General features: G+C 45.4%; 1 protein-coding gene across 2 annotated transcripts in view; it reads left to right on the top strand.

The window, feature by feature from the left end:
- The first annotated feature begins 1,944 nt into the window (after positions 1-1,944).
- Rai14 (retinoic acid induced 14) overlaps positions 1,945-21,578 on the top strand; it is a 118,630-nt gene continuing 98,996 nt past the window's right edge. For both annotated transcript variants that reach the window (XM_050139039.1, XM_050139038.1), the window contains exon 1: positions 1,945-2,087. The gene's annotated coding sequence lies outside the window, so the exon portion shown is untranslated. The remainder of the gene's footprint in view (positions 2,088-21,578) is intronic.

The raw sequence follows: 21,578 nt of genomic DNA, 5'->3' as shown, positions 1-21,578 counted from the left end.
AGATGATGTTACTTAACCCCATACTTAAACGTTAATTTCCATGCAGGAGGGAGAATTTTACCTGTTGTCTGAGACAAGTGGAGACTCTAGCTAGAGTATATTGGCTGCCAATTTTGACATTGAAGAGTGAATCTAGAAACGGGTTTGGCACAGTCTTCCTGCCACACGGTGCCTCACACGCACTGGACCTGCTGCTGAGGGCTGGGATGTAAAGGATTGAGAGCAGCATTCGTGACACCCAGGGGAGCCTGGCAGCTTGACAGAGACTCCTTACAGGTGACTGAAAATGGTTAGCAGAGGCCAGGACTTGGGCGATGGAAAGGCTGGCTAGATACTTGTTGAATAGTGTAACTACGACTCGTCACCGGTCCCTAAACAATATGTACACACTGCCATTTCCAAAGCAGCTCTTTATACTTTGCTGCCATCGTCCCGACTGCCTTTGATGCAACAAAATGCAGAGGTGGAAAAAAAAAATCCACGGGTGGCTATGCTCAATACTGTAGGTTCAGTCTTCTACGGCACTCAAACATTCTGGGGTAACTGATTAAATAAAACAAGATAAAAACCTGGGTTCTAGAAATTGTCAGGATTAAACAAAGTGCTCTCCAGTTGTGTTTCTTTTAGTGTGCTCTGAGTTCTACACCTGTAGAGTGGGCAGCATCTCTCCTCCCCCCCCCCCACTCTCCGCAAATCTTTTCGATGCACGGCGTGAGGAAGCAGAGACTATTGAGCTAAGGATGAAGCGTTTGTTTTCTAGTTGCAAGTTGGCTTGTGAAGGCTGAGGCAGGGTGTTCTCTTAGGGCAAGGAGCTGTGCAGGGGTGGGGAAAAACACACGGGGATCTGATGTTATCGCGCCGCCAAGATACTGTTCACTGTTAGAGTGAATCTCACTTCTCTTGGAGTTGGCGGTTTTTCCTCCCAACTTCAGGGGACTTACAGCAGATCCTAGCAAGAACAACTACCCCCACTTAGTTACAAAGCCTTCTCTCTGTGCCAAAGACACGGGAGACCATGGAGCTTTGGTGAGTCAAACTTTCTACGATCTAGCTGGCTGGCTGGACTAAAATGCGTGGGAAAGGTTGCTTAAATTCAGAGTGTAAGTGGAGAGGTTTGAAATCCTCAAATTAATGGAGGAGTCATTTAGGTTCTGAGATCCGGTCTTGGTGGGCTGGGGGAGGGACGCTTCCAGAAATCTAAGGACTTCGAACTCAGACACCCCGCTGAGGGCGCTCCCGTCCCTATCTAGCCTGTAAGTCCAGGCTGGAGATGTGTTCCCCAACTCTGAGCAAAGCACAAAAGTTTTGTCTTTTACCACCCGAGGAGTGGTAAGGAACAGTCGCTCCAATCTACTGGTTCAGCCCAGAAAACGTGAGTTTCCCAGTTTACTTTCTGTTGGATAACTTTGGAAATGGAACAGATTCGACTCCGGTTCAGAGGGGCTTGGGTCAGTGACTTCTGCCCCTGACCTTGCTTTTCCCAAGACCACAGAAAACTTTGAGAATTGACCAGAAACGAGTACTTTTCGGGGCCTCATCCCTTCCCCAGCGGCGGGACACGCATACCGTGATTCCCACTAACTTCAAGTTAAAGTGTGAGACAGATCCACGCAGAAGGATCCTACGATCCGCAGAAATCAAAACTGAACGTGGACGTCCTGGACTCGCCCCGGGACCGGGCGTGGGCGGTCCTAGAGCACCTCCCGCAGGTCCGGGGAGCAGCGCCCGGGCCAGGTCACCTGACTCCGGGAATTTGGGGCCGCTCGGGGTGGGAGTGGCTAGCACCTCCTTCCCCTAGCCCACGGGATTCAGGTCGGCGGGGGCCGGCACCCGGTGGCCACGTGGTGGTGCTGCCGCTACCCCCGCCCTGCCGGCGGAGCCCGGGAGCTGAGCGCCCACTGACCCTCGCGTCGGGAGGAGGAGAAGGAGGAGGAGGAGGAGGAGGAGGAGGAGGAGGAGGAGGAGGAGGAGGAGGGACCCAGCGCAGGAAGCAGAGCAGGAAGCGAGCCCGGCGGCCGCGCTTTCCTGGAGAAGCGGCGGGCGGGACGGCCAGCGGAGCCGGGAGCTGAGGCAGCCGCTTGGATGGGGTGAGTGGCGGCGCCGAGCAGGGAGGCTGGGATGTGGGGTGTGGGCTTGGTCCCCGCTTTTGTGTCTGGGGCTGGGGAGGGCGAGAGCGCGGGGCAGGAGTTACGGTCTGGACACACAGCCTTGGCCGCCCACTGTCCGCGGAAGACAGTTTGGTGGAGGGTGGGGGGTGAGAGAAGGAACTGGAGAGATGGTGGGGATCTGGCAGAAACAGAGGACCGACCAAGTTAGGAAAGGTGGCTCGCCTCCTCCGGCGGTCTGGTGCGCGGGCTGTCTGCGGAGGGAGCGCGGGTGGGAATGAATGACCGGACCTGGGAGGACGATGTGGCTGCACCCCTGGGCAGCCCGTCCCACCTGCACGCCCTGCCAAGCGTCCCGCTGCGGAATCCTTGCTCTCAGGCTCGACCCGCCTCTTCTCCGAACTTGGAAAAGGCGGAGAAGGAGGTGCGAGCGGGAGACGCCGGGAGGGCGGCTCTGGGGACCCACAGTCCGCTATTGTTCCTTTCCGGACTCAAGGGAGCCGGTGAGCCGGCTGGAGGACGTAGACGAGACCACCTCGGGCCTGTCCCGGCCCCCTGCTCCCGGCCCTTCTTGTCATTGTCCCCCACCACAGCTCCTAGGAAGGTGGGGAGGAGGATGCTGGAGTTGGGGCACACTCCAGGCAGCTGGGCTTAGGTCGGCATCCATTGCGACCCGTTTGGGAGGGCGGGTATCCTCCTTTCAACTCCCTCATCGCTGCCAGTTTGTGTCTTCAATTTAGGCTCTGTAGTTTGCTGCGGTTTTTCTTTTTGGATTTCGCATCTCATTTTTGGGATGACCGGGTGGGGTGGGTGGTTTGAGTCTGGAAAGGCAAACAGATGGGGTATTAAACCAGATGGAACCCAGTGTGACTTGAAGAGGCAGGGGTGACCTCTCAGAGGCCTGAGCTTTACATTATAAAGCCAGGCTTTCTTTTACCAGGGAGCCCAGCTCAGCGCAACTTTTACTCCCAGTGACCAAGTGTGCAGATGCGAGGCCACTCACTTGGTACCTGCCGCTTCTCTTCTCTGGGATCACAGGTGATTTGACGGGGGTCCCCGTAGGAAGAATAGCGCAGAATAGCGCGGAGCTGCAGGGACAGACAGCTCATTGCTCATTGTCTGGGGTATGCAAATTCAAGGCTATAAAGGCCGGTCTGGTGAGGAACTAGTTTTGTCTGTTAGTGGGACTTTGATTAGCTTTTCTAGCGCGAGCTTGCATCTCTTATGGGTTTGAACATAGTTGGAAAAAAAAAAAAGTGAATCCCAGGGAGGTTGGACTTTGATTGCTTTGTCCCACAAGTGCTGGGTCCTTGTTTACACGTGTGACAGCAAGCTTTTTTTAAACTGATAGATTTAATTTTATCCTTTGTCAGTAATAACTTACTAGCAGGGCCTTTTCTCCTTTATGCTTATATGGCAGCCAGTTTTGTCAGACGAAATCCAATTCTTGTATACTGTGGACCTGGGAGAGACATCTGGTGTTGGGCGGTCAGTTTTAGCTTCATTCACCGGTGAGATAGGTTTCGCATGGACACCACCGTATGCTTGTGGAGTCTAAGGACAACTTTCAAGTGAGTTCTCTCCTGTGCGGGTTTGGGGACCAGAACTCAGGTCTTGAGGCTTGGCAGAAAGCGCCTCTATCTGTTGGGAGAGCCAGCCCCTTTGTTTCTTTTTAATGTTCCTGGCTATCAGACTCGGGGCCTGCAGTGTGCTGAGAAGGGCTCTACCGCCATGTTAACCCCTACGTCCACTGCCACCCACCTCTATAGGTCAGAAACTGAGATCTGCTGTTAAGACGAGTGGGCCTCAGGTATAACAGGGTGAAATGGCTGTCTCTCCTCACTTCCTGTCTTAGCTTGCTTGTCTTCCAAAATGTAAATAAATATGAAATATTTCAAAGATAAGCAGAAATTGTGCACAATAAGGCATCAATCTTTCCACTTTGTAGATATGATAAAAAATGATAGCAAATAGTTTTCTGTCCTTTCCTCTCTACTTCTGGCCTCAGGTGAGCAGGAATGACTGAGTACATATATAGGTCCAAGCATGCTCTATCTTTCTGTATGTAATTAAAAATCATGAGCATTTGTGTGTACAGTTTACATTAATGGCATAACTCTATATACCTACAGTGTGCGTCCTTAAGATTTTTTTTTTTTTTTTTGCTTTGCGATCCATGTAGGTCTTTATTCACATCGGCTATTACAGGCATTCTAACGTGAATAATACAGTATATTCATCCCCCTGTCAATTGAAAGCTGGTTCCCAGGACACCCTTTTAGCTGAGGGAGAGCCCACCACATTTTATTTATTTATTTGTCTATCTATTTATATATTTTTTGTTCTGTAGCATGTTGTAGCAGTTCACATCCTGAGATAAGCTTCCTTACCCACAGATTATCTGTTCAGCTAGTTGCTGGGATAGTGAGCTCTTGGAAGGCTGCTTTCATGATGTCATTCATTCCTTAGGGAGCATTTAGGTTCTGTCTCGGCCATCTGTTAGATGACAAAGTGAACACGGGTCACTGTTAAACTCTAAACGTTTTGGTCAGATTAGTTGACTGGATCCTTTAGTTTGAATTTCCTTTTTTTCTTTCTATTACTAATAAGAATAGTTCTTTATCACATTGCTGAGTCTGGTCTAGTTGTGCTAAGGGCTCATTGGTCCTCTCTGATCTGCGATTGCTCACTCAGGTTCCCTTCCTCGTTTCTTCCTTTTTAGGCCTGTGGGTCTAAGTACTCATGAGCAGAGGCGGATCGCCACAGTATGAGTAGCTATATTAATGACATGACTTGTCCCAGCTCCACAAAGGAGAGCCAGGCAGTCAACACATTGGCCTCCTTGTTATTCCTTCAGATTTCGAGGCACATTCTGGCCCCTGAGTTCTTGTCTTTGATGTTCCTCCTCCCTAGAGCTCACCTCCCTTACATGGGCTGTGGCCTTTTCCCCTGAGGTCCTTTCGCAGACACTCCCACCGAGTATATCCTGCAACCTTTTCCCTACTTTGTTTCCCTGTCAATTTCTACCTTGCCATATATGTAAATTTCTGTTAGTGCCGTCTTCCTATAGTAGGGTACAGACCTATGAGGGCCAGAGTTTTGCATCTTTTAAATTTGCTGTCCCATGAGTATCATGACCAGAGTTGACACATAGTAGTTACTCATGCTGGATAAATTTAAATGAATATAAGATGCTTTTTATTGAATCAGGATGTAACTGCCGTCCTGGCTGGCCTGGAACTTGTAATGTGGGATAGATCGGTCTCTAGCTCACTCCTACCTCCGCTCAAGGTACAGAATTACAGACACAGGCCACCAAGCCCACTTATCAATATTATGCTTGTTGTTTAACTTTACTACTTGGTATTTTCCACCTCTGCTTTCTTCTGTACGTGTTAGGCATCCCAGGGATGTTAGATGTTCTCTGTCGTACCCCAGTCAGTGTCGCATACAGGTTCTAATGGCATAGAACAAACAAACAAAGCAACAGAAAAACAGTCTTACAAAGAATCCACCCTGTAACTTAGCCCACAGAGTACCCAAGTCTTCGGGTATTTGTCACCCAGTGTTTTTTACCTGAATCTAAAGTCAAGGGAAAGCAAGGAGCGTGATGATTGGCCACCCGCTCATCTTGCTTTTTCTTGACAACCTTGTCTTCCCAGTGTTACTGATGTTAAAGAGGCTGACCTTTCCCTTACACAGCATCTCTCAGAACACATCTTCACAGTCCCCAGTGACACCAGACATAAGGAACTTCTGAGAACAGATAGTATCTCCCTGACTTGCTACAGAGGGGGTGTTTATAAACTCTCAAACACCTTCATCTAGGAAGATTGTGGGATGGGGTCCTTTTTATGGTGGTGAAAAAAATGACCTTCCTCTGAAGGTCAAAGAGAAGCCAATGTGCAGCAGGGACCTAAAAATACTCTGGATTTGAACAGTCACGTGAGAAGGCCCTTAACGCATGGTACAGACAACATTGCCGGGAGCCAACTGAACTCTCTCTTCCATGGGTGATGAGTATGGGAGTCGACAGAACAAAGCTAGATGTGTGCAAAGGCCTTTGTGCATTTTGAAAGTGAGGTAGGGAAAGGAATCTAATTTTTTACATATATAGGTAAGTGGTACTGACAAGCATCCTTAAAATATGACTAGAATGTTGGATTACAACCATTTTGTCCTCTAAGTAAAGTGACAAGAACCGATCAGTTATGGTGTGATTCGAGATGGGCTTGGTTAACCTCAACAGTGGGTCATTAGTGAGGCGTCTGCTGGCTTAGAATTGCAAGCAATTCAGCAAGAGTTTGAGAAGGATTGCTTGCTACATCTTCCATTTTCTAGCTCCAGCCTTCTGTAGTAGGGAAGCAAAAAACTGACTTGCTTATGGATGATCATTGAATTTAGCCAACGTTCCAAACGGCGGCTCTGCTGACTTCATAGTGCATTTACAAACAAAGCCTTGGCTGAAGTAAGTGTGCCTCTTCAGCTGTATGCTCAGGGAGTCCCGTAGACAGCTACCACAAGGTCCATGATTAGTATTTATTGAACAACACATGTGGGCATGCCATTAAGCCCCTAACAGTAGCCATGAGATAAGAAGCCATCTAAGTTAGAGATGCGTTTAAGTGATAGTCACAAAACAATGTAGGCTCCAACAAAATGCATGCTTGAGTGGAGAAGATGTACAGGAAATCCCCCCTCCCCCCGGTTCCTTGGAAAAGTTTGTGCTTTGTGTCTCCACTGCTCCGCCAGCTGTGTTATGGTGACTCCGGTCATCTTGTCAGCCTTTACCTGTGATCTGCTCTACTCCTTTCGGTAGTAAATGGATTTCACTGAATATTATTACCTTGTTTTGTCATATAATTCCATGTCCTTTGTTCACTCTGGGCATGTTTATCATGATTAGTTCACCCTGTTATTAAGCAGGCATTCTAAATATTTATTTCATGTGTGTGGGTGTTTTGCCTGCATGTATGTCTGTACACTACGTGCATGCAGTGCCTCTAGAGGCCAGAAGAGGGTGTTGCATCCCCGTTGAATTGGAGTTACAGGCAGTTTGGACCCCCATCCCACTCCAGTGATTGCTGGGAACCCAACTTAGGTCTTGTGGAAGAGCAGCAAGTTCACTTAACCACTGGGCCATCTTTCTAGCCCAATTACTCTTTTGTTGAATTCCTATTTGTGAATACCCAAGTTTGTAATAAAGCGGCATATGTACTACATAAGTTTTCTTTACTGTCAAAAACCCAATTAAAGAACACTCAAGGACCAGTGTTGCTATTGTTATAAATAAGAGCAAAATAAACCCTCCCCCGGCCTCGAATTTACAATTCTCCTCCCTTGGCCATCAGAGTGCTGAGATTAGGCAACCAGACTCAACCCTACTTTTTCTTTATGATTTCTAGATGAATTCAGCTTGTTTAATCAGGAATTTCTGTTTTATTTTTAAGCTTTTATCCCTCCCCCCCCCTTAAACTTCCACTGCATCTTTCCAGTTGCTGGATCTGGCTGTGGGGCTGGCATCTTAGCCAGGAAAGGAAGCTCTGGCAGAGCTTGCTGGAAGGATGGAAAGCGCCAAGAAACGCTCCCTTTACACTTGGGCAGCAAGGAGCTCTTTTCCTCCAAAGGAATCCATCCCTCAGACCAAGGAAGGCCTTGCTGCAGTAATCCTAGAGAACCCTGGCACTGTGGGCCGGCACGTCTGCACATCAAATGCAGCCCTTGGACCGTTTTTCCATGGAGGAAACTGTCTTCTTTTCAGTGACGCTGTCTGCTCAGAAATATTTTTTTAAATCAGATTTAAGAGGTTTGTGGACCTTGGTGCTCTAAAGCAATTTCTGAGCCTCTTTGGAATACTCAGATTTTTTTGAGAATTCCAAATTCTCAAAAATGGAATGTACCTGGAAATCCTTGTTGCATTTATGCCCCTTCTCAAGGGAGTCTCTCTTCTGTCACGCGCCTCCACCCCTCAGGAAGGGTTGCTAACCTGCCATGTATGCCAGGAAGAACGAATTGTGGGCTTTACAACCACACTCGGAAAACTAGTCACTGGTTGCTACACTAGCCAGTTCACACACTGTTGGCCAGTTTTTGGAACTAGTTCTATTGGGTCCAGTATGATGGTGCTGTTGAGAACAAAGAAATGTGGCTCTGGGGGCTGGTGAGATGGCTCGGTGGGTAGAGGTGCTCGCTGCCAGGCCTGACCGTATGGTGTAAGCCATCCTCTGACCCATGCATAGCACAGCATGCACCTCCTTTTCCCACCCCCAGCCCCCCAAAGTTTTATAAAATTATTACAGAGAAGCAGAAAAGTTGTTCTGTGCTATGACTGTTTTCTTAAGGTCTGAAGGATTCGAAAAACTGAGCTTTAAGTCCTTATCCAAGGGTAACATTCCTTGGGCTGGAATGGGGCCTGTGCTGTCTTTTGTTCAGTAAATGGCAGCAGGTCCCCTTTTCTCTCTGAGGAGACATTGGGGACAACCTGAAGCTTATCTCACAACACTTAGCCCATTGCAGGAACATCCCAACTTGCCCCCCTCCTCCCTCTCTCTCTGGTCCAGTTAGTCCTGGCTTCCTCACCAGCAGGGACTGTCTCAGCAACCCCTGTGGAATACAGGGTCACGTTTCCTCACTGGTAGGCTGGCTCTCAGAGGCCTGCTCTTGCAGAGGAAAACCTCCCTCCCGTGAAACCTCCACGCACAGGAGGAGAGCACTGCTGTTGTGACCCGTACTCCATAGGAGAAGTATGCCCACGGTGACATCAAACCAGCATGTTCAAAACTTGCACCAACACAGAGGCTAGCCACACAGGTGAGTTCACCTGAGCACGTTCTCAGTGGCAGGCACCTTGCTGCTGGCCTCACAGTGAATAAGGTCAAGGCTGGTCTTAGTCTGATCTTGGGGTGTGGTCGGCTTTCCCGTAAGGGGCAAAGATTGATGGGAGAGTCAATGTTTCAAGGTCCTGGAATGACAAGCCCTGCCCTCCTGAACTCAGAATTTCAGGGTTCAGCGTGTCCACAGTCTGACCCAGTCTGTGGTGGATTGTTGGTGGTTGGACCGAGGTAGTGGTGGGAACTCATTTTGTAGAGGATACTGAGACCCAGGGAAATAAAAATAAGTATGTGGGCGGTATGTGGCAGAACAAGACATGACCTTAGTTCTGACCTCACACAACACTGGCCTCCTGAACAGTGTGTGTGTGTGTGTGTGTGTGTGTGTGTGTCCACCTTAGACACAAATTATGACTTGGGATCCTATATACCACTAATTAATATTGTGACAAATGCAGACTTGATTAAACCTGGGCAAGTCAATTTAAAGAATACATGAAAATGAGGAGTCTCAGGTGATGCAAATTATTGAACGTGAAGGACATGAACGGTGTGGAACCCAAGCCCTTAGCAGCCCACTGGCTGAGGGGGGAGCACATAAATCTCTCACATTCTCAGGGGTTTAGCAGGTTCTGTTGGGAGTCTTAATTTGACAGGAATGTTCAGGTGAATCTGAATCAGGAAGAATATGAACATCTCCTCCCATTGTTGACCTACTGATGATTGAAGACCTCTCAAAAGTGAGGGCGGGCTGATGTGCTGCTGGGAGAGGCAGCCAAAGCACGGGGGCCCCTTGCAACCAGAAGCTAGGCAGTCACAGGAGAACTAAGAGTGAGCTCCTCCGCACATGGGCCAGAGTCCCGGGAAGGGCTCAGCGACCCTCATGATTCCTGTCAAAAGGTTGTAGCACTGGACATGGTGCTGACCAGTCTCTCCTTTCAGTGGACAATCTGCAAGCTCCCACAGGCATACTGGGAGGAAGTTGTTTCGTATGCTCTCAGAACTCTTTTGGATCTTTGTTTATAGATGTAACCAAATCCTTAGATTTTCCTTTGGGGGCTAGTAGGATTTTCTCTTGAAATTCACCTTTTTACTTCTCATGAACTTTTTGTTGTTAAATTGAGAAAAAAAATCTATTCAATCTAGGATAGGAACAGTAAGTAACTAATGCCCATTATCAACTTTTCTACAGTGCAGGATTTTCTTAGAGTTTCTCTCTCTTTTTAAAACTCAACTCCACCTTGCGTGCCTGTGTAATCAGTGATCTTGAAGGACCCTTATCTTTTAGATGTCATGCAACTGCATTCAGTGTTTGTGTGAAGTTCTACCTTCTCTTTTGCTCTTTTCCTTGTTTCTCAAAGCCAACAATAGGCACAGTTGGAGGATTCCCTCCAAATGACAGGGAGCTCAAGCTTGTGCTTGGCCAGTCTGTCGATGGCAGGGGACTGTTCCTGTCTTGTTTGGCGGGAAGCCTGCTTTCTTCCTCTGCCCTCATCCCCCCCACCATTACTTTGAGTGCATCCTCCCTAGACAAAGGGTGTTTGATCCACCCTGACTGTCAAAGTGAGTGTTAATATCCACCCTGGCAAAAGAAACAGAAGATGTGGCCCTTATAATGTCACTGTCTGCTTCGGGCTGAAGTGGAGGCTGTGGGCACTTCTGTATGTGGCTGCAGGGCAGGTGTCACCAGATGTCCCCTGCCATGCCCTTGTCTTGTTGGGCAGCTTTTCTAGAATTACCCTTAAAAGAATAATATCAGTGCTTTTCATTGTCCTGGAGAATGACGGTATCTTTACAGCATTGAAATTATACATATGTTGAAGAGAATTGTACGAGACAGTATAATTTCCCAAGGCCTAACAAACCAAGTACCTTAAGTATCAGACATTTCAGTTTTCTGAGCTGGGCCCTTCCACCCTAGTCTGTCCTTGTCTGCTGAGCTGAGTTATGAAATGCGCCCTTCTCTCCCCTATATTTTCTCTGTCAGTTGGTATCCTCATCAAAGCTAAGTGGAGAAGGATTTTATTTGCAGTCTTAATAAAAGTATTGGCTAAGCTTATAATTCACTTTCGAGAGAAAGGGATGTGTGAGGGAGGAAGTGGCCAGAGGGAGGGCCCTTTACAAATTGGTCCATGCAGGCTCCTAAGGGGGAACTCATTCCTTCCAGCAGTCATTCTGGGATTGTTTCAACTTTCAAGGCAACTCGGTTTTTTTCTGTTTGTTTGTTTTTACTAAGAAGGTGGATCTGGCCAAGCTTTATTTTTAGTGCCGTCTAATATGAAACCCAGAGTCACGTTGGGCGCAAAAATTGAACTGTGTTATTGTTGTTGTTGATAATGTAGCCACTTTGTTCAGATAAAAGTTTCTATACTATAGTTTTTTAATCTGGTAGCTGAACATGATAATGCCATTTAATTCAGAAGTGGTTGTGTTAAATAATGTAGTCCTCACTTGTAACACAATTTAAGGAGGGAGAAAAATATTTTAAAGCAGTCCTTTAAATCCCAGCTCCCCAAACTGTGGCGTCCAAACCCACAGCAGCTGGATGTGAGGTCTGTGGAACATGGAGCAACAGTGAAGAACTTCTGAATGCACGGTGACCAAAAATTTGTTAAAAGCAAACACAAAGTGACTGAGGTGGCTTGGGCAACACTCACCCACAATGCACTGCAAGAGTTCACTGTGGCCTTGGTTCTGAACACTGCACAGATTTGCACCTTGCATGCTGTCCCGCCAACCAGCCCCATCGATCAGCGCCGGAAACAGCTCGGCCTAGACTCAAGGCTATTACATGTTATGAATCACAGTGTTAGACTGCACACACACACTTTTCTGCTCTCACAGAAACATGCCGGCTTAATTACAAAAACTAAATCATTCTTCCGCATCTATCAAATCCATGTTTCTTTGCATTATCTCGGATTAGAATGTTTGGTCTTAAAAATGAGTTAGTTGCTGTTTTCGTTTCATTTAAAGAAAATTGCTAAATGACTTTTGGCTTGGGATTAGGACAGTTTCCAACACTTACCAAGTGACCCTAAACATGTTTCTGCCGTTTTATGCTGTGTGTTTATGCAAGGTGATGTTCTCAACACCTAAGAACTATAAAGTTGAAATATCAGTCAACTCTACAAACCACTGAAGATGCTCTTGAGTCCTGCAGTGTGTCAAATGCTCAGCCAAGATTTAATTCTTTATATAAAAATGAATAAGCACACCCATATCATTAGTATGCAGTTTTTTATTAACAATGGTAAAATTATATGAATACATAAGAATTAAAATTTTTTTCTGCTCATTTGTCAGCGTATACCCTTTTTATATACCTGTTCTGTCACCACGGTCACAAAAGTTTTCCTTGTGAAAAGGGTTGTAGTGTAAAATGTCGAAGTCCTGATTTAGGTAAACAACACTTACTTTGGCTGTTAGGGCACGCTATGGCTCTCTGCCAACCTCCTCAAGAACTGTGACTATGTTGACAAAATTGATTATTCTTGCCATTAATAGTCTATAGCGATAAAGAAAGGTTGTCCCATACGCCGATGTGGCCCAGCATAGGTTATAGATCTGTTTCTCTGTTTTCTTTTTACTTGTCTATTTCTATTACATCGTCATATATTTGAATAGCATAAAGGTGGCTGATCTTTCAGTTGCCTTAACAAGTTCCTCAGAGAACTTGCCTTGCTTCAACCACCATGTAAACGTAGCAGTAAAATCCTGTTTAAATTAAACATGGCCGTGCTCCGGATGGAGTGGATGCAAGGTTACATTACATATTGAATAATTTGAAAAAAAAAAAACTCTACCTGTCCAGCTCTTAACAGAGAAAAAAAGAGACGTAGGTTTTGAATAGTAAAGTTGGAGGTTATGGTTGATCATGCAAAGATGGGATGTCTGTGAGTCTTAAGTAGAATAAAATTATTAGTCATTTATTCCTTCTGTCTGTGTCTGAGAAAGCCATTAAAACTACAACTTGAGTTCTTTTATCACTAACATGGAATATTTAGTAAATTAATAAAATTAAGGTACTGAGGTGATGCTAAAGCTGGCAGCATGTACATTTTTGTTAGCTCTTTATCCTGCCTCACTAATAAATAACAAAGTGAAATGCTTTTATATGTAGTCCTTGGGGAAAAAAAGTAAATTGTCACCCGCAGAGACTCGTGTCACAAATACAGGCTACATGGGCAATTTTAGATTTTCAGTAGCCACAGCAGGAATGTTAGAAAATGAACAATACATTCAAATGTCATCCTTTCTAATACATAATTAGTGTAACATTTATTAGTAATAACAGCAGGCAAACGTTTCTTTTTCCATAAAACCTGTGTGTTTCCACTTACAATATATCTTGGTTTATCTCAGACGTTCAGTAGCAGTGTGTGGCTGGTGGCCACTGGGCAGCGTTGGTGAAGGGAGATTCCTTCATCCAGATGTGGGAACTCGCACCTCCTGCCACCCAGCACACTGTCAGTAGAGCTGCCATCATCTAGAGCCACTGGGGATGTGACTCAGTGGTAGAGCTTTTACTTAGAATGCACGAAGTCCTGGTTCCATGCCTGGGGCACAGAGGGCAGAAAGACAAAGGATATACAGTCATTTTGCTAAGTTCATGTCTGACTATGATTCCCTGCTTATCTTGGATTTTTCACCCCAGCTTTGAGCATTTTTATTCAGAAGCTACATGGTATAATGGGTATAATGAGCAAGTGGGTCCTGACCATGCAGATCTGTGTTCCTGTGCAAGTGCACCAGTCCGCCGCGTGGACTTTTTCTCTTCTTCTTCTTCTTCTTCTTCTTCTTCTTCTTCTTCTTCTTCTTCTTCTTCTTCTTCTTCTTCTTCTTCTTCTTCTTCTTCTTCTTCTTCTTCCTCTTCCTCTTCCTCTTCCTCTTCCTCTTCCTCTTCCTCTTCCTCTTCCTCTTCCTCTTCCTCCTCCTCCTCCTCCTCCTCCTCTTCTTCTTTCTTATTTTGTAAGCAGTTTTTGTGTGTGTGTGACTCCCCATTTCTAGACAAGCCATGCGTGTTCTTGGTAATTCAGTATATAAAATATGAGTATGGCAGCAATGATTTCTTCTTCCCATTTCTGCCTGTCCCCTTAAATAGCCATCGAACCCTTGTAGCGTCAGGCCATGTAATCAATTGGGGGAACATATTAAATCTTAGTTTCATTATGGAAGTGTTCTGTGCCCTTCATATTAAAAACTGTTTGCCTTTGATGGCGGAGCACATAGACCTGCTAGCTAGGGGCCCTGCTGTTCATTTGGACTGGCATGAGAGCTGTTTGAACTCGGTGTTCTATACCTAGGTATGATGGTCGGGGTAGCAGAAATCGTTTGGGGATTCTTCATCCATTCCCTTTCTCCTGCTCCCAGTTTTTGTCATGCACAGAAATAATTTATAATATGTATGTGCCCCTTAGTGTGCCAAGTACTTAAGATAGCCCATGACTGGGTAAAGAGGTTTCACAGGCCAGCTGGAGCCACTGTGATCACTGTAGGTGACATTGCCAACATTGCTGCTCCTGAAGTGAGTCAAAGAACTGATGAAATATGCAATTTGGCAGCAAAACCCTTTTTAAAGACTAAAATCAAGGGACTAAATATGCCCGTGAGTAGAGCTGTCTTCTCACTCACTGTGGAGAGAGTTTCCACAACCGAACCCTTTGCACATGGAGCTCCACTTTTTACTTTCTGCATTTGATACTCGTAGAAGCAGCTTTCCTGAGGAGTTGTTTATGTTCTGTCAGGATAGAGCCCAACTTTAATATGCAAGCCAGGGACATAATAAATTGACAAAGATGTACAAGCTGCCTGCCGTTTGCAGTCACTCCCTGTTACCAGCCAGCCCTGGACGACCACTACTCCACTTTTGCCTATTACATCGTCTTTCTCAGACGTGTCATAGACTGTTATCATGTGCTGTGTGGTCGTAAGTGTCTGCCTTCTGAGCCTCACCCATCCTGGACCCCTGAAAGCAGCTGTGCTCACCACTGTACACACACACCATCAGACCGCACCACGGGAGGCAACTGTGCTCAGCACCATACTGTCGGTCCCATACTACACCATGTGTGTCACACCATGCATGTACTACACCATGTGTGTCACACCATGCGTGTACTACACCATGCATGTACTACACCATGTGTGTCACACCATGCATGTACTTACACCATGCATGTACTACACCATGCGTGTGCTACACCATGTGTGTCACACCATGCGTGTACTACACCATGTATGTACTACACCATGTGTGTCACACCATGCATGTACTTACACCATGCATGTACTACACCATGCGTGTGCTACACCATGTGTGTCACACCATGCGTGTACTACACCATGCATGTACTACACCATGTGTGTCACACCATGCATGTACTTACACCATGCATGTACTACACCATGCGTGTGCTACACCATGTGTGTCCTACACCATGTGTGTGTCACACCATGCATGTACTACACCATGCATGTACTACACCATGCATGTACTACATCATGCATGTACTACACCATGCGTGTGCTACACCATGCCTGTACTACACCGTGCATGTACTATATCATGCATGTACTACACCATGGTTCCACAGTACACTCCAGCTTACTGCTGACAGTGTTTCAAAACGTCAGGCTTTGTTGACTTGAGTTTTACTCTTGTGCCGTCTTGAATCTGTCTCTAAATATTCATGTACAACTCTCTGTGTGGATGTGTTTCCTTTTCTCTCAGATACATGGGACTAGACCTTCTGGGTCAACTGGTAAGGTTACATTTAACTCTGAAGGCACCCACTGTGCTTGGCACAGTCACTGTGCATTTTGCTTTTATTTTTTTTTTCCTTGTCACTATCAATTGTTAAGATCACACGTGAAGATATTATCAATATAATTTATTTTTCAGTCATTCTCACTAGGGAGCCCCACTTGGTCTTGACCTCCTGATCCTCCTGCTTCATCTTCTTTGGTGCTAGGAGTCCAGGTATGTCCCATCCCATCATACCTAGCAGATCTACATCCTTTTTAACGTGATATGTAAGATGAAGAACATTTAAGGAATGGACACAAGGGTGCCCGTGCCTTTAGACACCTGGACATTAAGGGGTTCTAGATCTGTGCAGACAGTTACTCCATTAAGAGGGGAACATGGCAGTGTGCTTAGGAGGTGATATTGAAGTGAAGTGAGCTTCAAAAGATAAGCAGTGCATTGAGAGAGAGCATTTGAGAGACCTGAAGACGAGCCGGCACGTTCCTTAGTCCTAGAAAGTTTTTTTTTTTTCATTGTAGAAGATAGCTTGCTTTGTTAAGTCTGTGTCTTTGAACTCCGATGGATTTAGGGCAGGAGGTAACCTTGGGAATTCTGGGTCAGGCTCAACTGGAGCAGGAGTAGCTGCTTTGCCAGAGCCCCTGGCAGTTTCACATCAGTGCCTACGGTTCTGGCTGAGTCATGAGCTGAGATCAGCTCCAGTGCATGTTGGAATTTATGTCCAAAGAAGAAAGATCTATTTGATTCTTAAGGAAAATGTCATCTCCTGGATAGATGTGAGTTGTGAATATAAGATTAATGTTCTCCAGAGAGTTTTTGTGCACGGTTGTTTTGATGTAATATCACAATGACATTTATGATGTTAAAAGAATGTGCTCATTTATTTTCTGTGGGAAAAAAATGTGAGCTATTACAGTATCTTAGGAAGATCTCAATGCCAAAATGAAGCGCCTTTTGAAAAATCACTTAAAACATTCAAAAATTTTAACTGATATACTTTATTGACTGCTGTGTGATGTTCAATGGGATGTGTCAGTGGGAATGGCCAAGTCATAGTTACTGGCCTGTTCATGAACTCAAGCATTTCTTAACTTATTTATCATATAGATAATATTTTTAAAACCTGTACTTTAGTTTATTCATAAATGAGATAGCACATATGAAAGCACCCAGCCTATATAATTAGTGCTCAGGCACATTTGCTCATTTCTATATTCATATGAGTCTATCTGATGTGGTGAATAAATAAGATTTATGAAATATCATCATAAAACTTCATGTTGTGCCCAACTGCCTGAAAGTAGTTAGTATATTGTTTATTCTCACTTTTCTCATTATTACAGATTTAAAGATGTTCCAGGCTCCATTTCAGTGGCTAAATACTTTGAATTCAGAACTTAGAAGGTCCCATTCCTTTTTTTCTTTTCTTTGCTTTTTCTTGTACAATCTACCACTAATCACACTCCCGACTCAGAATGTCCATTTTCAGAAAATTAAAAAAAGATAAAATGTTAAAGTTACTCCCCCCCCCTTTTGTCTCCATATTTCTCCCCATCTTCTGCCGTGATTGATGATCTCTGTTAAGAGTCTTGCTTTGATGGTGGGTGGTGGTGGTAGTTTAATCCCAGCACTTGGAAGGCAGAGGCAGTTGAATCTCTTTGAGTTCAAGGCTAGCCTGGTCCACAGAGTGAGTTCCTGGAATGCCAGGACTGTTATACAGAGAAACCCTGTCTTTAAAAAGAAAACACAAAGAGTCCTGCTTTGATACAGCTGCAGCTGTTGAGGAATGGGATAAGGAAGTCTCAAGTTCAGTACCACGGCTCCACAGCACTGTCTTCTCTGAGACCGGCAGATGTTTAGGGCCTGAATCTTGTTCTTGGGATTTTTCTAGGGGTGTTAAGGGCCAAACTGTGTACCCCCAAATTCATATGCTGATGTCCAAGTCTCAAGTACTGCAGAATATGACTTTATTTAGAGATGCAGTTAACAGACATGATTGAAGCTAAACAAGTTATATGGTCAGGTCTCTTCCAAGAGCAGTGGTGTCCTCCGAAGAGGCAGTTTAGAACATGGACACAAAGGAGGACCAAACGAGAACAAAAGAGCAGATAGATGGCCTTCTGCAAGCCCAAGGGAGGGGACCTCAGGATGGAACCAGCCTGCCTGCACCTTCCCACCATGCTTGTAGAGCTGTGAGGACTACATTTCCCTTAAGCCATCTGCGGTCCTCTGCTGCTTTGTTATGGCGGTCCCTGCAGAGCTGCCAAAGGGGCTATTGGCAACTCCTCTTTTCTCTTGTGGGTTCTCCAGAGGAGCCGGGCATCGCTGGTCTCTGGTTCTTGCTTCTCTGCTAGGCTGTCAGCTTTTCTCCACTCCTTATTTGCTCATCTAATCTGCCCTTTTAACAGAGATCTGAGACAACGTGCTACTCTCTGTGGGTAGTTATCTGCATGTAACACATGGGAAAGGCATCTACACACAGACACAGTCCAGCACTCAAACTGACTGCAACACGGAGGGAGACAGCTTCTTCATTCTCAAAGGGTAGGGCAGCTTCTCTCACACCTTTTAGATGCTCCAGGTATGACTCAAACATCTAATTTTTCCAAATAACATTTGAATCTTTTGCATGAGGCCAGGTAGGCATGGTGAGAATTGCTGCCTAGTTTTGTTTTTCTTTCCTTCTTTTTTTTCCCCAAAGGAAGATCCCTTTCTGGTCTCCACCTTCTAACATTTACTCTGCGTGTGAAGAGGGAGTCCAAGGTCACTGCTACCAATTTTTTTTTGTTGTTGTTGTTGTTAAATCCTTAAATCCTTGGGAAACTTGCATTTGGCCTGGCCTCACCAGATGAAATGACTTGCATTTTTGTGCTTCTGGTTCTCATTCCACATTCGTTTGTTTATAAGGTGTTTGCTCAGCTGTAAGGAGGCTCCGAAGAGGACACGGCTGAGCTGAAGGTGAAACCTTGGCCCTGTTTAGGATGGATATGTAACATTTAAGTCTTAACATTTTTGTATTCATGTTAATGCTTTATAGGCAATATAAAGGTATTTTGATTAAGGATATAATTACGGGAGGTTTAGTTAGCTCTTGTCAAGAATTACCTGACTTTTTTAAAAAAGAGAAATTACTAAAGAAACCTGCTTGTTGTATCTGATCTTTCATATGATAAGACAACAAAGATAGAACTTTTTGCGTTGTTTGTTCCTCATTGATTAAAGCCCTGCACGTGATCACTGGAGATAAAGTGATGGAGAAAATGATTCACTTGACTTCTTTTGAGTTGAGCAGGAGAAATGCCCATGCTAAATAAGGCCCACGGTAGAAGCCTGTGGAAATCCTGGAACTGGCAAATTGCCTTGCAGGGAATTACTGGGCTTGCCCACAGCTGTCTGCATAATCGGGCTGAGAACAATCTCTCTGTTCTGAGAACTTGTTTCCAAGGTTCTGTTGGATGATTCTCAGTCTCTGCTGAGCCTAACAATGCATTATTCAGAGTCTGCTCCTTGGCTGGGGTTGGCATGTGGCTGTGGAAGATGCTGGGGGAGAGTGGGGGAGGCAGCGAGGAAGGAGATGGGGAGGCAGGAAAGGGAGGCAGCTTGTGGAGACTTCAGAGGCCCGAGGGAGCTCGAGCCTTTAAATTCTCAGTACTTTGATCAGTACGTGGCGAAACCTAATCATTATGCTGCCTCCCCACAAATCCCAGCCAGGCTCACTGTTTAGTGCTGGAGATCACAGAGAATTCCGCCGAGGTGAAAGGTGAGCCTGTGCAGGCCTCTAATTGGTATCTTTGTCCTATATGATCGTTTACATTGATTGATGGTGGTCAAGGCCGGGAATATGTAAGCAGAACGAAAACTCCTCTCTGAAAAAAAAAAATTCTCTATTCCAAAGTTAGTGGGCAGCCTGATATGGAAAGTTTCAAATTTTCTGGAAAATGGTAACAAGGCTCCTGAACTATTTCTAGTGGTAGGATCTAAAGTGGTCCATGACAGGGAGGACCTTAGAGAGAATTCTGCAATGATTCCTGGTAGGAGCACTCAGCATCATGGGACTGCACAGACGTCTGACCCAGGCTTGGAGGGACACCACGTCCCCCTGTCGCCCAGCCTAAATCCTGTGATTAAGGCCAGCTGGAATCCTGCCCCGTTTATAAAGTAGTCTTTGCTTTTTGATGTTGCCATCAATGATTCCCAGTGAGTGTGCAGTAGTTAACACCTAATTGTAAGCGTCTTTTCCAGAATCCTTCTCTGCTGGTACCTTGCATCAGTTGTGAGTCTCCTTTCCATTACCTGCATGTCCAAATGTCTTTAAAACTCAGACCAGTCTTCTGTAGGAATACTGAACAGGATAAGGGACGTAGTCACTGGGCCCTGACCCCCAATTTATTTTCTTTTTGTTTCAGAAGCAGAGGTGTAACTCCTAGGGAGGCCCCAGCTTGGGGGGGGGGTATGTTAAAGCAGCTTCTATCAGGTTGGAGAGATGTTGAAATAGGAGCAGCGGGGCTGCGTCCCCGGCACCCGGCCGCCCGCTTGGCTAGCTTATGCCCAGAAATAATTACACGGAAACTGTATTCTTTCAAACACTGCCTGGCCTGGCTAGTTCCAGCTTCTTATTGGCTAGCTCTTACATATTGTTCTAACCCATTTCTAATATTCTGTGTAGCCCACGAGCTGGCTTACCAGGGAGGATCTTAACCTGCGTCTGTCTGGAGTGGGAGCATCATGGCGACTCTCTGACTAAGCTTCTTTCTCCCAGAATTCTCTTCTGTCTACTCCGCCTACCTAATTTTCTATCCAATAAAATGGGCCAAGGCAGTTTCTTTATTAATAAGAAATCACTCCCACATCAGAGAGATGGTCATGAGGGCCGTCTTTCTGGAAGAGTTGTAGTTGGCCTAGAGAGGCCTTTGGGGGAGTGGTTTAGTCCTGCCAGATTGAGAGAAGCACACGTTTGTATAGATCATGGTAAGAATCCATTTTTGTTTTGCTGCCCCAAAAGTTATTGCCTGAAGAAACAAGTATTTCAGTTTCTCCCCTTTGACACTTTTGTGGGTGTAGATTTTATGTCTAAAAATGTTCTTTTTAACTTTGAAGAGGAAAGTTTATCTAAGTACACATTAGTGTTGTATTGCTACTTAGGATTCCATGCCATAATCCCCACATTCCAGTATGCAAGAGTTAGAGGACTTTATTCTCCTAATTCTGTGGTAATTCAGAGAACTTGGGCCATGTGGTGTGATTTGTCAGGTGCTAGTGTATTCTTACAATTCAAACACTAAGTGTGTGTGTGTGTGTGTGCGTGTGTGTATGTGCGTGTGTGTGTGTGTGTGTAGCCACTGTCTACTTTTATGAATTAATATTCCTATTGGTCACGCATGACCAATTGCTCATGTCGAATTGGGGTATAGGAATCCCCCTGCCATGTCTGCTCTCATAGGAGATGCTCAGAAATAGTCATAATTAACCATTTGTCCAGTGTCTAGGTTCCTTTACACTGAGTGTACAGTGTAGGTAGGGTATCATGGAGTCCAGAGATTCTGGGGGCAGGGGGAGAATGGTCTCTGGGTCACATGGGGAGTAGCATGAGCTTAAACCTACTTTAATCAGTGATGAGGTATAATAGAGAAATAGCTAAATAAATCTCTCGGGGATAATCACCTTTTAGCGGTTCAGAACATTGCTTGCTGGCATTTTTTTTCCTATTGAAATTCCTTTCAAATCACTCTAAGGATTTCTAATTTAGAATTTTCCTGATTCTAAGTCTTAGAGAGGAAGTGAAGACTTTTGTTTCAATAACAGCTTGGTGGAGAACCCTGTAACACTCAGTCTTGCCCCGATGCATAGTCACATCGTGTTTCCTATGTTCACAGGTTT

Source organism: Alexandromys fortis, unplaced genomic scaffold (assembly GCF_014885135.2).
Source record: "Alexandromys fortis isolate MF-2015 unplaced genomic scaffold, M_Fortis_MF-2015_v1.1 scaffold_37, whole genome shotgun sequence".
In the NCBI taxonomy this organism is placed as follows: Eukaryota; Metazoa; Chordata; class Mammalia; order Rodentia; family Cricetidae; genus Alexandromys; species Alexandromys fortis.
The sequence above is the reverse complement of the archived record's forward strand: the minus strand, read 5'-3'. Positions and strand labels throughout refer to the sequence as shown.